The sequence below is a fragment of the Bufo bufo genome, chromosome 7, assembly GCF_905171765.1.
Source record: "Bufo bufo chromosome 7, aBufBuf1.1, whole genome shotgun sequence".
In the NCBI taxonomy this organism is placed as follows: Eukaryota; Metazoa; Chordata; class Amphibia; order Anura; family Bufonidae; genus Bufo; species Bufo bufo.
The window spans coordinates 20,066,352-20,080,174 of NC_053395.1; positions in this window are offsets into that span (position 1 = coordinate 20,066,352).

Below are 13,823 nucleotides of genomic sequence, written 5' to 3' on the forward strand. Positions count from 1 at the left end.
TTTCAGTGTTTTGCGGTCCGTTTTTCACGGATCCGTTGTTCCGGTTTTTGTTTCCGTTGTGTTTCCGTTTCTGTTCCGTTTTTCCGTATGGCATATATAGTATACAGTAATTACATAGATAAAATTGGGCTGGGCATAACATTTTCAATAGATGGCTCAGCAAAAAACGGAACGGAAACGGAAGACATACTGATGCATTTCCGTATGTGTTCCGTTTTTTTTTTGCGGACCCATTGACTTGAATGGAGCCACAGAACTTGATTTGCGGGCAATAATAGGACATGTTCTATCTTTAAACGGAACGGAAAAACCGAAATACGGAAACGGAATGCATACGGAGTACATTCCGTTTTTTTTTGCGGAACCATTGAAATGAATGGTTCTGTATTACGGACCGTATACAGAACGCAAAAAACGGCCAGTAAACGGGGGGGAAAAAACGGTTGTGTGCAGGAGGCCTTACTAAGGCTACTTTCACACTAGCGTTCTGCTGTCCGCTCGTGAGCTCCGTTTGAAGGGGCTCACGAGCGGAGCAGAACGCTTCCGTCCAGCCCTGATGCAGTCTGAATGGATGCGGATCCGCTCAGACTGCATCAGTCTGGCGGCGTTCAGCCTCCGCTCCGCTCGCCTCCGCACGGCCAGGCGGACAACTGAACGCTGCTTGCAGCGTTCGGGTGTCCGCCTGGCCGTGCGGAGGCGTGCGTATCCGTCCAGACTTACAATGTAAGTCAATGGAGACGGATCCGCTTGAAGATAACACAATATGGCTCAATCTTCAAGCGGATCCGTTCCCCATTGACTTTCAATGTAAAGTCTGAACGGATCCGCTCAGGCTACTTTCACACTTAGAAAATTTTCTAAGTTTTAATGCAGACGGATCCGTTCTGAACGGATGCGAACGTCTGCATTATCGGAGCGGATCCGTCTGATGAAACATCAGACGGATCCGCTCCGAACGCTAGTGTGAAAGTAGCCTAAGTAGTTTATTCCCAACGAATCTGGAGCATCTATTGCTAAGTTGATCCATTCCCCAATTATTGTTACTAGAAGTTTATTAACAAATAGGTAGTTAATAAAGCAGAAAGGTCAGGAGAGGTGGAAGGTCTTCTTTAAGAGAATTTTAATAAGGGTTATTTATACGTGAGGCTAATGTCTGCAATTAGAGATAATGCCGATCGTAGGCATTTAACCCCCTCAAAATTGACCACGGCATCAGAGAGTGCAAAGCCGGGAATCGCTGCTTTTCCAGGCTTGAACACCTCCCTCCAATGGCGATTGTGCGAGCCAATCATTGGTCGTGAACGGCCAGGGCCTGCTGGAGGCGCCGATGCTTTTCACAGGTATATTCTAATGTAGGCCTGCAGGTGGCAGCACTACATTGCAATATACTGAATCTTCTATTTGTCAATGGATTTATTTACACTGATAAACGGAACTGGCAATCTAACGATTGCGTGATATTAGGCCAAAAAATAAAAAATATTAAAAAAAAATATATATATATATATAACAATAATAGATTTAAAATAAATAAACAATGCAAATGAGCCAGCACACTGCTCTGTAGACGTGACTATAAAAAAAATGATGGGGGGTCATAATGAAAAGAAAAAAAAATATTTTCCAAAGTTTTTTTTTTGTATTAAAACACATAAATGTAGTATTGCTGTAATCGTTCCGACCCAGGGAATGAAAGTAACAGGTCAGTTTTACCCCATAGGGAACACTGTAAAAACAAAACTGATAAAACTGCGGCAGAATTGTGTTTTCCAATTCCACCCAATTTGGGATTTTTTTTTGTCCATCTCCCCACTACATTGTATAAAACAGTACATGATGTCATTAGAAAGTACAACTTGTCCCGCAAAAAACATACGGTTACGGGGATGGAAAAATAAAAGTTATGGCAACGGGAAGGCAGGGAGTGAAAAATGAAAATGCAAAAATGGAATATCTCAGGGTCAAGAAGGGGTTAAAAGGCACGCAACGCTATTTTACCTGTCAATTCACGCCATGCACTCTACACTATAAAAGCAGTTCCGACGGAGGAGCACACCAGGGCGAAGAGAAATTCCAGATATCTCCCCATTCATTGCTCTGCTAGATTTATATCAAGCTGGCAGCTCAAGGGGCGTGTCCTTTCTGCTGCAGCTTTCTCCCTGTTGCAGCGGGCCACCCCCTGGGCCCCTAAAGATGACCCGAGTACCCAGGTGAAGGAATGGCCGAGTGGTATAGGGTGGCCTAAAATGTCCCTTAATGTTTTGTGCGAGTGTCACGGTGCTCCTACCTGGATACAGCTGGAACCCCAGGCGTTGGCTCCGAAGCAGACAAATAGGGGGTAGTAAGTGAGAGATGAAAGAAGTAACTTGGGTCCAGACCTGGTATGAAGTTCAATAGCAGCTTTTACTTTGCATAAACGTTCTCCAGAACGGTTTACAGACTTTGTCTTGGTCCCAGCAGGCTTTAGCATTAAACTCTGGCAGGCAAACTCAACTCTGCTACATCTGTTGCTCTCTGGCTCTCCTGTGCTGACAGGCTAGCTGTATAACTTAGCTTCTTCTTTATGTTGCAACTTCTCTTTGTAGTATGTTTCTTAATTAGGCCAGGGCAATCTCCTCCTGGCTCCTGAGGCTCCAAACTGTGGCCTCCATATCCAGCAGAGCTGAAGGTGCTCTGGCTGGCTTGGCTTTGCTTGTCCTGGGCACATCCAGCAGGGGGTAAGCTAGACTGCCACTAAACTTCCACCCTTCCTGCAGGAAGTGGGACTCACCCACTCCTCCACAGAGGAGGTTTAGAATGGAAAGCTCCATTCTATGTACCTGTAGCTCTGCCATGTTTGCTGCCACCTGCTAGTGAACCAGGTACATTCAGGGGCAGACTGACAACTCATGGGGCCCCCGGGCAATAGGAGATTATGGGCCCCCTGTGTCCCTGCCCACCCTCAAGCCACACCCACCTACACTTGGTACAGAATTATCTTCACTATGTTCAAAATAAAAGTTAATTATAGTTAATGGGGCGGCGGGCATTCTGTCTGCATCCAGCAGTGGCGGATGTAGTAAATTCTCAGCTGGAACAGCCGCCAGGATCACTAACGCATATGTGAAGGCAGCCTAATACAGCGCCACATACCTCTTACATCCAGGGACGTCTCCTCTGATGTAGACGTTCTCTTTCTTCATCTTCTCCATTCAGACCAGACCGCCATGATGATTTCTTTCAGCCATCTCTCATCTCTGACAGACGTCTTAGTTTCCTACTTTTCCTCAAACCTTCTCAACATCCCATCATGCACCCCCAATACTGAGACGCAGTGCCCCCCAAAACTATACTGTAGAAACAGATAAACCCCCTGAAAATACTAGTTACACACAGATAGCGCCCCCTTCAATAATTATTGGAACACAATGCCCCAAAAAATAACTGCACCCAGCAAATAGTGCCCCTGACACTAATAGTGTAACCATAATGTCCCCCAAAAATAACTGTGCTAATCTGATACTGTGCCAGGGCACCCCCATAGTAATAGTGCTCCCCAAAATCCCAGCAATAGTAATAATTCTGTGCCAGGGCGCCCCCACAGTAATAGTGCTCCCCAAAATCCCAGCAATAGTAATAATTCTGTGCCAGAGTGCACTTAGTAGTAATAGTGCTCCTACAGTGCCCCCAACAGTAATTGTGTCCCAGAAGTAATAATGCTCCTATAGTCCCCCAGATGTAATAAAGCCCCCTTATAATGTGCTCCAGTACAAAAAAATGCCCTGTTGTGTGGCAGCAAAAAAACAAAAAACTCCTCTTAGTGCCCCCAGTAGAGCCAATGTCCCCAGAGTGCCCTCATGTTATCAAATAACCCGTACTGTGTGCCACTACAAAAAACACTTAGTGCCCCCAGTTGAGCTAAGGTGCCCATAGTGCCCCTGTAATTTGTGCCAGTATAAAATACTCCTATATAGTGCCCCCAGAAGAGACCCCCATAGTGCTCCTCCCCCGTCCTATATAGTGCCCCCAGAAGATGCCCCCATAGTGCTCCTCCCCCGTCCCCATAGTGCCCTTCATAATGTGCCAGTATAAAATGCCCCTATAGACTGCCCCACATAGATGCCCTCATAATGCTTCTCTCCCCCCTTCCCCATAGTGGCACCAAAATGGGTGCCAGTGTTAAATGCCCCTATATAATGCCCCTATAGTTCTCTTCTCCCTCACTTCTCCATAGTGCCCCCCATAATGCATGACAGTATATTGGGCCCCCAGTAGATGCCCCCATAGTGCTCCTTTCCCCCACACTTCTCCATAGTGCCCCCCATAATGTGTGCCAGTATATAGGGCCCCCAGTAGAATCCCCTATAATGTGCCAGTATATAGAACCACCAGTAGATGCCCCGATAGTGCTCCTTCCCCTTCTTCATAGTGCCCCCCCATAAAGTGCCAGTATATAGGGCCCTCATTAGATGCCCCCATAGTGCTCCTTCCCCTCCCCTTCTCCATAGTGCCCCCCAAAATGTGCCAGTATATAGGGGCCCCCAATAGATGCCCCCCATAGTGCTCCCCCCTTCTCCATAGGGCCCCCACCCCCCTTCTTGCCATACTATACTAAAAATAATAATAACAATAAACACTTATACTTACCTCCATGACACTCTCAGTGATGCGATGCAGGCCTCTTCCGGCCTGTGTCCCGCTCTGTACGGCTCAGGCGGCACCGGCCTCTGATAGGCTACAGGCACTACGCCTGCAACCTATCAGAGGAACGGGCAAGGGAGACGCATCTCTCCCCTGCCCCCCACCGTTCATCTGTATCGCCGTCCGGAGGACAGCGATACAGATGAATATAGACATGAGCACTTTCACAATGGAATAGAACTACTATATTACTGCCTCCTATGTACAAGAATATAACTACTATAATACTTTTCCTATGTACAAGAATATAACTACTATAATACTTTTCCTATGTACAAGAATATAACTACTATAATACTGCCCCCTATGTACAAGAATATAACTACTATAATACTGCTCCTATGTACAAGAATATAACTACTATAATACTGCTCCTATGTACAAGAATATAACTACTATAATACTGCTCCTATGTACAAGAATATAACTACTATAATACTGCCTCCTATGTACAGGAATATAACTACTATAATACTGCCTCCTGTGTACAAGAATATAACTACTATAATAATGCTCCTATGTACAAGAATATAACTACTATAATACTGCCTCCTATGTACAGAAATATAACTACTATAATACTGCCCCTATGTACAAGAATATAACTACTATAATACTGCTCCTATGTACAAGAATATAACTACTATAATACTGCTCCTATGTACAAGAATATAACTACTATAATACTGCTCCTATGTACAAGAATATAACTACTATAATACTGCCTCCTATGTACAGGAATATAACTACTATAATACTGCTCCTATGTACAAGAATATAACTACTATAATACTACTCCTATGTACAAGAATATAACTACTATAATACTGCCTCCTATGTACAGGAATATAACTACTATAATACTGCCCCTATGTACAAGAATATAACTACTATAATACTGCTCCTATGTACAAGAATATAACTACTATAATACTACTCCTATGTACAAGAATATAACTACTATAATACTGCCTCCTATGTACAGGAATATAACTACTATAATACTGCCCCTATGTACAAGAATATAACTACTATAATACTGCTCCTATGTACAAGAATATAACTACTATAATACTGCCTCCTATGTACAAGAATATAACTACTATAATACTGCCTCCTATGTACAAGAATATACCTACTATAATACCGCCTCCTATGTACAAGAATATAACTACTATAATACTGCTCCTATGTACAAGAATATAACTACTATAATACTGCTCCTATGTACAAGAATATAACTCCTATAATACTGCTCCTATGTACAAGAATATACTGTAACTACTATAATACTGCCTCCTATGTACAAAAATATAACTACTATAATACTGCTCCTATGTACAAGAATATAACTCCTATAATACTGCTCCTATGTACAAGAATATAACTACTATAATACTGCCTTCTATGTATAAGAATATAACTACTATAATACTGCTCCTATGTACAAGAATATAACTCCTATAATACTGCTCCTATGTACAAGAATATAACTACTATAATACTGCTCCTATGTACAGGAATATAACTACTATAATACTGCCTCCTATGTACATGAATATAACTACTATAATACTGCTCCTATGTACAAGAATATAACTACTATAATACTGCTCCTATGTACAAGAATATAACTACTATAATACTGCCTCCTATGTACAAGAATATAACTGCTATAATACTGCTCCTATGTACAAGAATATAACTACTATAATACTGCTCCTATGTACAAGAATATAACTACTATGCTCCCTCCCCGTCCATTATTTGGGAAACCCATAAAGCGGTCCTGAGAGGAGAACTAATAGCCTTAGGTGCCCATATTAAGAAACAACGGAATCAGGCTGTGGCGACACTTCTCTCCCAGATTCAGGCTCTAGAGCTAACGCACAAAGCCTCCCAGGCCCTTAGCTGTGCCTTGGAGCTCTCAGAAGCCCGTACTAAGCTCAAGAACCTGCTAAATGTCACGTCAGCTAAGCTGTTACTTAGAGCCAAATTCCGCTCATATGCTCACGGGGACAAAGGGAATAGGCTAATGTCCGCTTTAGTGAAGAAACAAAAAACTGACTCCTTCATTGCTGCAGTTAAAGACGACAAAGGCGTCCTTCATAAAGGGACTCCAGACATAGCAAAGACCTTTTGTGCCTTCTATAGGGACCTATACAACCTTAAAACACCAGATAATATGTCGCCAGCTCAATTAGGTGAGGCAACTGAGAAGTTTCTCTCCTCCCTCCAGTTACCTACTATTACCCCAGCTCAGTCAGCCCAGCTCTTATCTCCTATCACAGACGATGAAATTGGTAAGGTTCTCTCCTCCATACCCTCAGGGAAAAGCCCAGGCCCTGATGGTTTTACCATCTCTTACTACAAAACCTTTAAGCAGACCCTAATTCCCCATTTTAATACCTTATGTAACTACTTACTCCAAGGGGGCTCCCTTCCTCCCCAATCGCTTTCAGCCCATATCACAGTAATCCACAAGGAAAATAAGGACCCCCTAAATTGCGGGAGTTACCGTCCTATCTCGCTTCTAAATACTGATGTGAAGTGGTGGGCCAAAATTATGGCTCAAAGGATTCAGTCGGTTCTCCCTGGCATTGTCAACGAGGAGCAGGTGGGATTCGTCTCTGGCAGGCAGGGGAGTGAAAATACGGTCCGTGTCATACAATTGATCACGCATGCTCGCCAGCACTCAATACCTTTAGCTCTTCTCAGTACAGATGCAGAAAAGGCCTTTGACAGGATCAGCTGGCAATTCATGTCTCGGGCACTGTCGAAGTTTGGCCTTCCGGACCAGTTCATTCAATCCATTTTCTCACTTTATTCGCTCCCCTCTGCCAGAATACGGATTAATGGAACACTCTCTCCAGCTTTTCCCATTACTAATGGGACGAGGCAGGGGTGCCCACTCTCACCTGCCCTCTTTGTTATTGTCATGGAGACCCTGCTGGCCAAGATCAGGCAGGATCCAGACATTAAGGGGATCACCTTGGGGTCGCATACCCATCTAACGGCCGCTTTTGCAGACGACCTTTTGGTCATAACGTCCAACCCTCTAACTTCTTTCCCCAGACTTCAAGCCCTTTTTGAAGAATATGGAGCGGTCTCAAATTTTAAGATCAACTATACTAAGTCACAGGCCCTGAATATTTCTTGCCCATCCGCTACTGTAGACACGCTTAAAGGTTCCGCTGCTTTTTCGTGGGCCACTAAGTCAATCCCTTTTCTAGGTACCCATATCTCAGCAAAACCAGAAGATCTTTTCGAGTTAAATTATGTCCCTTTACTGAAATCCATTAGATCACACTTACACTCTCTAAAACTTCCGTTTATCTCTTGGATTGGGCGGAAAAACTTCATTAAAGCTTTTATTGTCCCCAGACTGCTCTATCTCATCCAAACACTTCCTATCTGGCTACCCCATTCCTTCTTTGTGGAGGTCCGCAGGGTCATCTCAACCTTTGTTTGGTCTGGCAAGTCCCCTAGGTTGGCTTGTGCCACTCTCACTCGGGAGAGGAGGTTGGGAGGCTTCGGCCTACCCGACATCTACCTTTACTACAAAGCATCGATGCTGAACAGAGCTTTGAGCCTCATTTCTTGGCGCCCTCTCGGCCTTGTTTCCCGACTGGAGTGTTATTTGCTTTCATATAGGGACAAGTTAGTTCTATGGGGCTTACGCAAATGTACTGCTAATAATAAGTTTACCTCGCCCTTATGGAAGGGTCTGTTACTGGAATGGACTAAACTATATGGGTCCTCGACCCTTAGGTTCCCAAGTTTGAGTCTCCCCTTAGATCTGCTGCAGGCACACGTTCACCCTACCACCTCTGATGCAACAGGAATTTGGGCTTTACTATCTAACTTTAAACTGAAAGACATCATAACTGTATCAGGTGCCTTAAATTGGAGTAAAATATATGAAATCCCGAGGGTTCAAGGAGCCTCTTTCTTGGCGCTTATGGCCTTTAAGAAAGATTTGGCGCTTTTGGAATCTTTTCCCAGGCCTACGGTAGATCCCTCTTGGTTGGAGGGGAAAATCTCTAACGCCCTTCGCCCCAAGAAACCTCTCTCCACATTCTACAGGGAGCTACTCTCCTCCGCACCTCCAGATCTGTGGTTCCTTGCAGCCTGGGAAAAGGAGCTGTCTCTGTCCCTGACAGAACCTGAAAAAGCGTTCATCCTCACACACTCACATGGTTTCAACCGTTGTATTAGAATACAGGCAAACTCTTATAAATTACTTACAAGATGGTACAAGACACCGGAGTTCCTTCACAAGCTCAATCCCGCTATCCCAAACAGTTGCTGGAGGTGTGGAGGAGACATTGGTTCTTTATCTCATATCTGGTGGAGCTGCGAGAAAATAAAACCGTTTTGGGTTGAAGTAGAAGCAGCTATCAACAAGATATGTAATAGCCAGATTACCTTAGATGCAAAACTCCTGCTGCTCTGGTGTCCAAATGGCACGCTAACCCCCTCAAAGTATAATCTACAAACCATGCTTATTACAGCAGCTCGATTGCTGATCCCTCTATTGTGGAAAAATGAATCAGCTCCCTCGTTCTTGATGTGGACCGAAAAAATTGACCAACTATATCGGTTTGAAGAATTAGCCCATTGGGAAAATCACTCTAGAGCAGTTTTTGTAAAAGTATGGTCTCCTTGGAAGCTATACCGCAAATTCTAGGCTTAGATATGTCTTGACTTAAGACTTTGATTGACATCCAACTCTCCCCCTCCCCTCTCTATCCCCCAACCCACCTTCCTTTGTCTTGTTATAGCCCCCCCCTCGTCAGATATTTGTTTACGTATTTCACTCCATTATCTGAAGTCGTGTATGCAATCATCTTGAATATATTGTGTTTGCTGACTGTGCACTTATCCAGCTGCGTCTGGACACACGATGTATGTCTCTCTACATGACTATGTATTTTTCTCAAATAAAAAGAAATTTGATAAAGAATATAACTACTATAATACTGCCTCCTATGTACATGAATATAACTACTATAATACTGCTCCTATGTACAAGTATATAACTACTATAATACTGCCTCCTATGTACAAGAATATAACTGCTATAATACTGCCTCCTATGTACAAGAATATAACTACTATAATACTGCTCCTATGTACAGGAATATAACTACTATAATACTGCTCCTATGTACAAGAATATAACTACTATAATACTGCTCCTATGTACTAGAATATAACTACTATAATACTACTCCTATGTACAAGAATATAACTACTATAATACTGCTCCTATGTACAAGAATATAACTACTATAATACTGCTCCTATGTACAAGAATATAACTACTATAATACTGCCTCCTATGTATAAGAATATAACTACTATAATACTGCCTCCTATGTACAGGAATATAACTACTATAATACTGCTCCTATGTACAAGAATATAACTACTATAATACTGCCTCATATGTACAAGAATATAACTACTATAATACTGCTCCTATGTTCAAGAATATAACTAATATAATACTGCTCTTATGTACAAGAATATAACTACTATAATACTGCTCCTATGTTCAAGAATATAACTAATATAATACTGCTCCTATATACAAGAATATAACTACTATAATACTGCTCCTATGTACAGGGATATAACTACTATAATACTGCTCCTATGTACAAGAATATAACTACTATAATACTGCCTCCTATGTACAAGAATATAACTACTATAATACTGCTCCCTATGTACAAGAATATAACTACTATAATACTGCTCCTATATACAAGAATATAACTACTATAATACTGCTCCCTATGTACAAGAATATAACTACTATAATACTGCTCCTATGTACAAGAATATAACTACTATAATACTGCCTCCTATGTACAAGAATATAACTACTATAATACTGCTCCCTATGTACAAGAATATAACTACTATAATACTGCTCCTATGTACAAGAATATAACTACTATAATACTGCCTCCTATGTACAAGAATATAACTACTATAATACTGCCTCCTATGTACAAGAATATAACTACTGTAATACTGCCTCCTATGTACAAGAATATAACTACTATAATACTGCCTCCTATGTACAAGAATATAACTACTATAATACTGCTCCTATGTACAAGAATATAACTACTATAGTACTGCCTCCTATGTACAAGAATATAACTACTGTAATACTGCTCCCTATGTACAAGAATATAACTACTATAATACTGCCTCCTATGTACAAGAATATAACTACTATAATACTGCTCCTATGTACAAGAATATAACTACTATAGTACTGCCTCCTATGTACAAGAATATAACTACTATAGTACTGCCTCCTATGTACAAGAATATAACTACTATAATACTGCTCCTATGTACAAGAATATAACTACTATAATACTGCTCCTATGTACAAGAATATAACTACTATAATACTGCTCCTATGTTCAAGAATATAACTAATATAATACTGCTCCTATATACAAGAATATAACTACTATAATACTGCTCCTATGTACAGGGATATAACTACTATAATACTGCTCCTATGTACAAGAATATAACTACTATAATACTGCCTCCTATGTACAAGAATATAACTACTATAATACTGCTCCCTATGTACAAGAATATAACTACTATAATACTGCTCCTATATACAAGAATATAACTACTATAATACTGCTCCCTATGTACAAGAATATAACTACTATAATACTGCTCCTATGTACAAGAATATAACTACTATAATACTGCCTCCTATGTACAAGAATATAACTACTATAATACTGCTCCCTATGTACAAGAATATAACTACTATAATACTGCTCCTATGTACAAGAATATAACTACTATAATACTGCCTCCTATGTACAAGAATATAACTACTATAATACTGCCTCCTATGTACAAGAATATAACTACTGTAATACTGCCTCCTATGTACAAGAATATAACTACTATAATACTGCCTCCTATGTACAAGAATATAACTACTATAATACTGCTCCTATGTACAAGAATATAACTACTATAGTACTGCCTCCTATGTACAAGAATATAACTACTGTAATACTGCTCCCTATGTACAAGAATATAACTACTATAATACTGCCTCCTATGTACAAGAATATAACTACTATAATACTGCTCCTATGTACAAGAATATAACTACTATAGTACTGCCTCCTATGTACAAGAATATAACTACTATAGTACTGCCTCCTATGTACAAGAATATAACTACTATAATACTGCTCCTATGTACAAGAATATAACTACTATAATACTGCTCCTATGTACAAGAATATAACTACTATAATACTGCCTCCTATGTACAAGAATATAACTACTATAATACTGCTCCTATGTACAAGAATATAACTACTATAATACTGCTCCTATGTACAAGAATATAACTACTATAATACTGCCCCTATGTACAAGAATATAACTACTATAATACTGCCTCCTATGTACAAGAATATAACTACTATAATACTGCCTCCTATGTACAAGAATATAACTACTATAATACTGCTCCTATGTACAAGAATATAACTACTATAATACTGCTCCTATGTACAAGAATATAACTACTATAATACTACCTCCCATGTACATGAATATAACTGCTATAATACTGCCTCCTATGTACAAGAATATAACTACTATAATACCGCCTCCTCTATCCTTGGGGCTTGTACATCTGAGTTACGTTACAGCTATCATGTTTCTATGGTGTAGGAATGAATAGCAGAGCTGTATGTGTATCATAAGGGTACGGTTCACGGTGACACTGGTCGTGGCCAGGATCGCACAGTAGTAGTGATCCCATAGAAATAAATGGGATGGCCGCACCCGTCACTATAAATCCAGCAGTGTCACCATGTAGCCCTATGTCACCCTAAATCACATCCTCAGCTGATACTCTTGCTCTGACTGTGATTAACTATTTAGCTGCCAGGACACACAGGTATAATTCGCTGTTAATTATTACTGTATCAGGGTTTCTTTCAGTTAATAGTCCCGGGGTCTGAAAATGCTACAACCACTATGGGGCCTGCCTCTGGCATCGTGGGGGTTTGTTACCCTACTTTACATGGAACCTAAATGACACATAATTTCCTCCTATTATTGCTGTTCCTTTGTGTCAGTCCTGACTGTTGCTCTGGCATTCTATTCGTCTTACACATACTGAGAGTTAAGTGCTTTAAATACATGCAGAAACTTTCTTTATTTTACAGAAAAGAGGAAGAAGAATGCAGAACTTCTTATCTGTGGGCAGAGAGGTGCACATGGACTATACCGCCATATAGAGCCTCGTCTACACTGGATACAACTCTACAACTACAACCTCCAGCATGCCTATAGCTGCACAGCCTCAAACTGAGGGCGTTATGGGCAGAAGACCCACAGTGCGTTACAGCAGCAGCCAAGTGGATAATATTTTACCAAATCTGGGATGGGTGCTGCAAACCGCGCGCTCTCAGCGTCCGTAAAAAAAAATAAAAAAATATAGAACATGTCCTATTCTTGTTCGTTTTGCGGATAAAGATAGGACATTTCTGCGGGAGTATAAAAAAATAAAATAAAAAAATAACGGCAGGCTCTCGTCCGTTATCCGTGTTTTGAGGATTCGCCATTTGCGGATTGCAAAATACTCCCAGCTGTGTGCATGAGCCCTTAAGGTACGGCTCGACTGCGTTCCTCCAAGTGGTGCCCAACCATGGCAGCCTCGGTGTACCCCTAAAAAGGCAACAGATAGGAGATAGATATATATATATTTTTTTAAAAACTAAATAGTGCAAAATATTTAAAAAGTAAAAGGAAACAGGTACTAAATAAATAATAAATAAATATATATATATGTAAATAAAAGCGCCCGCCCTTTCTATTACTGACATCGAAAAATGAGCAATTTTAAGACTCCATTTTCAGAACATTTTACATGATTGAAAAAAAAAAGAAAAAAAAAAAAAGTGATTCATTTTTCCATTTTTGAGCCTATCTAATACTACGGTCATAAAGCAGTTAAAACCCATTGCCTGCCATTCGCAGAGCTCGGCGTGGAAATATAATGTCACTGTCCTCGGTGCATGCTCAGTAATGAGGTGCAAAATGCCCAATAACACCCCCCC